Raw genomic sequence first — 4,567 nt, forward strand, 5'->3', positions numbered from 1 at the left:
CCTTCTCCACACTACTCAAGGGAGTGGTCTGAAACTCTGACACTCCCTCACTCTCATATCCCCCTTGGCTCCCATTACCCTGGAGCTGCCTGCAGGCCGATCCAGTGAGAAACAACCCCAGCTGAACTCTCTCACGAGCCACCACCACTTGAGCTTGAACCCACTGCCCCAGCCTCACAGACTTCCTTAATTTCGGTTCCTCTCTCTCCTTTTCCTCAGGCACCCACCGCATAGCACACAACAACGCACAGCGCCTGCTCATTTTTGCTTTCCTAGCCTCCAGCAGCGATAAGGTCTCCTTTTCAGGAAGCCTTCTCTGATCTCTCAATCCATGTCTAGGTCACGTCCCTGCTCTGGGCTTTCTCGACTGTCCCATGCTCCCCTGCCCTAGCTGTGTTGCACCCTGTTTTTAAAAATCTATTTTAAGGGGTGCCTGGGTGGCTCAGATGGTTAGGCGTCTGCCTTCGGCTCAGGTCATGATCCCAGGGTCATGGGATCTAGCCCCACATCGGGCTCCTGGCTCAGCAGGGAGCCTGCTTCTCCCTCTGCCTCTCCCCCTGCTCATGCTCTCTCTCTGTATCTCTGTGTCTCAAATGAATAAATAAAATCTTTTAAAAAAATCTATTTTAAAAAACTATCTAGGGTGCCTGGGTGGCTCAGTTGGTTAAGCAACTGCCTTCGGCTCAGGTCATGATCCTGGAGTCCCGGGATCGAGTCCCGCATCGGGTTCCCAGCTCAGCAGGGAGTCTGCATCTCCCTCTGACCTTCCCCCCTCTCGTGTACTCTCTCTGTCTCATTCTCTCTCACAAATAAATAAATAAAATATTAAAAAAAAAACTATCTAACATAAACTTTACCATTTTATCCATATCAAGTGTACAATCCAGGGGTATGAAGCACACTCACAAGCATTGTGCAGCTGTCACTACCATCCTTCTCCAGAGCTCCTTTCATCTCGCAAAATGGAAACTCTGAGCCATTAAACCCAAACCCCCTTTCCCCTGCCCCTCCCCAGCCCCTGGTGCCCACCATCTACTTTCTGTCTCCATTACTTTGACTCCTCTAGGGAGTTCATATGAGTGGAATCAGACAGCATTTATCCTTTTGTGACCAGCCTGATTAAACCAATTTTTTTTTTTAAAGATTTTTATTTATTTATTGAGAGAGAGAATGGTAGAGAGAGAGCATGAGAGGGAAGAAGGTCAGAGGGAGAAGCAGACTCGCTGCTGAGCAGGGAGCCCGACATGGGACTCGATCCCGGGACTCCAGGATCATAACCTGAGCCGAAGGCAGTCGCTTAACCAACTGAGCCACCCAGGCACCCTAAACCAATTTTTAAAATATATTTTAATTTTATGATTTTTTTTTAATTGAAGTATCGTTGACAATGTTATACTGGCTTCGGACACGCTCAACACAGCAAACTGACAATTCTGTATCTTAAGCAATAAGTGTGGAGTTGCCATCTGTCACCATCCAATGTCATTACGATCTTACTGACTGTATCCCCTGGGCTGTACTTTCTAATCCCCATGACATAGGCATTTTATAACTGGAAGTTTGTACTTCTTAATTCCCTTCACCTAGGTGCACCCACTCTTCCCCCTCTGGCCACCACCCGTTCTCTGTATTTATCAATCTGTTTCGTTTTGTTTTGTTTGTTTGTGCCTTTGTTTAGATGCCACGTGGAAATGAAATCATATGGTATTTGCCTTTCTCGGACTGATTTCCCTTAGCACAATACCCTCTAGGTCCACGCAAGGTGTCAAGAATGGCAAGATTTTATTCTTTTTACGGCTGAATAATAGTCCATCGTATGTATACACTGAATCTTTTTTTTTAAAGATTTTATTTATTTATTTGAGAGAGAGAGGATGAGAGATAGAGAACACGAGAGGGAAGAGGGTCAGAGGGAGAAGCAGATTCCCTGCTGAGCAGGGAGCCTGATGCGGGACTCGATCCCGGGACTCCAGGATCATGACCTGAGCCGAAGGCAGACGCTTAACCAACTGAGCCACCCAGGCGCCCCAATATACACTGAATCTTTATCCAGCCATCTGTCAATGGGCACTTAGGTTGCTTCCATATCTCGGCTGCTGTAAATAATGCTTCAGTGAATAAGGGATGCATATATCTTTTATACTTAGTGTTTTTGTTGTCTTGGGGTAAATACCCAGCAGTGGAATTCCTGGCTCATATGGTATTTCTATTTTTAATTTTTTTAAGAACCTCTGTATGGTTTTCTGTTAGTGGCTGCACCAATTCACTTTCCCACCAACAGTGCACAAGGGTTCCTTTTCCTCCACATTAAATCTCTTTCTTTTCTCTTTTGAAGATTTTTATTTATTTATTTGACAGAGAGAGAGAGCACAAGCAGGGGGAGAGGCAGGCAGAGGGAGAGGGAGAAGCAGGCCCCCCCACGGAGCAAGGAGCCTGACATGGGGCTCAATCCTGGGCCAGGTGCCCCTAAATCTATTTTTTTTCAACAGAGTTTTAATTACCCACATGAATATTTTCTCCTATTAAAGAGAGAGAGAGATGCCTGGATGGCTCAGTTGTTAAGCGTCTGCCTTTGGCTCAAGTCATGATCCCAGGGTCCTGGGATCGAGCCCTGCATGGGGCTCCCTGCTCCGCGGGAAGCCTGCTTCTCCCTCTCCCACTCCCCCTGCTTGTGCTCCCTCTCTCGCTGTGTCTCTCTCTGTCAAATAAATAAATAAAATCTTTAAAAAATATATAAAATTAAAAATAAAATAAAATGTTAAAAAGAGAGAGAAAGAAAGAGAGAACACTGTAGATCAGGAAACAGTCCCTTTTGCCCCACCCCCACTCCCTCCATCCTGGTCTTTCTGACAACAACTGGCTGGTATGTTCAGATCTTTTTCTATTAAGTTACATGCAGGTGTGTTTGTGTGTGTGTGTGTGTGTGTGTGTGTGTGTGTGTGTGTGTGTGTGTGTGTGTGTGTGTGTGTGATGTCGTATCTCTCTCTTTTCCCCATACTGTTCACTTCACAACTAACCAACTAAATACAACTTGCTCTTTTTACTAACCACTGGGACCTGGAAATCTAGCCGGGCTCCTCTGGCAGGGTTGCAGAGTGCCTGCGGGTTGTGAAGTCAGGCTCCATGAGTTCAAATCCGTGTATACCCCCACACTCACTACAACGGGTGACTGTGGGGGAAATTACCTAACCTCTCTGTGTCATCTTCTCCAACTGGAAAAGGGTTGCGAGGATTTAATACAAAGTACTTAAGAAATGGCTTAACCTCTTTGTGTCACTTTCCCCAATTGGAAAATGATTATAAAGATCAAATACAAAGCATGTAATGCCTCTTCTGAGGCTGAGTAAGCTCCCTATAAACATTCACTCTTGTTACACAACCTGCAGGGCCACCTCCTTCTTTCCTATTTACAATTTTTCCATTTTTAAAATGAAACGTGTTAAGAGCAGAAGTCAAGCGATTGCCACAAACTGAACCCACCTGTGTAACCACAGTCTTGCTTCCGGTCCCCTCCCCCGCAAGCTGCCCCAGAGGCCCTACCACCCATAAAGGCAACCACTAATCCAACTTTCAGTTACCAGTTCCCGACGGTTGATTAGCTATGCCTGTCCTAGAACTTCTTTCAGAAGTCCCTGGCCTCTGTCACTCAGCACCATCCTTTTTTTTGAGACTCATCGGGGCCATTGCACTTATCAGTAGTTGATGCCTTTTTATTGCTGAGGACTATTTTTTTTTTTAAAGATTTTATTTATTTGAGAGAGAGAGGAGAGACAGTGAGAGAGTACAAGCGGGGAGGAGAGGGAGAAGCGGGCTCCCTGCAGAGCAAGAGCACGATGCGGGGCTTGATCCCAGGACCCTGGGATCATGACCGGAGCCGAAGGCAGTCGCTTAATCGACTGAGGCACCCAGGCGCCCCTGCTGAGGGCTATTTTTTGGTACAGATCGACCACAGTGTGCTGAGCCAGTCACCCATTTATGGACATTTGGGTTGCTTCCAATTTTTGGTCCTTATGAATAAAGCTGTGATAAAGTGTTTGTTTTGTTTAAATATTTTATTTATTTATTTGAGAGAGAGAGAATGCGCACAGAAGAGAGGGAGAGGGAAGAGCTGACTCCCCCTTGAGGAGGGAGCCCCGATGTGGGGCTGGACCCCAGGACCCGGGGACCATGTCCTGAGCCGAAGGCAGCCGCTTAACCGACTGAGCCACCCAGGTGCCCCGGATTTAATCGTTTCTGCCAGATAACATTTTGACCCACAGCATGTGCTCAGCCCGCTGGTTGTTACCGGACGCTCAAATTCTTGCCAATCTGATGAATGAAAACATGGCATTTTTTGGTCTGTTCACTGGCACACGGTCAGCGCTCAGTATCTATCTGATGAGTGAAGAGGTGGATGAATGAACGGGTGACAACTGCTCCTAGCGCACCGAACACACCGATGAGACAGTCTTCCTTGAGCGCAGATGGGAAACAAAGGTTGGGGCCCCACCCTCTCCCGAGCCCGGCCCCGCCCCACGTCCCGCCCCGGCCTGCTCCGGGCTCCCATTGGCGGCGGCGTGCGGGGCTG

The sequence above is a fragment of the Zalophus californianus genome, chromosome 1 (genome assembly GCF_009762305.2).
Source record: "Zalophus californianus isolate mZalCal1 chromosome 1, mZalCal1.pri.v2, whole genome shotgun sequence".
In the NCBI taxonomy this organism is placed as follows: Eukaryota; Metazoa; Chordata; class Mammalia; order Carnivora; family Otariidae; genus Zalophus; species Zalophus californianus.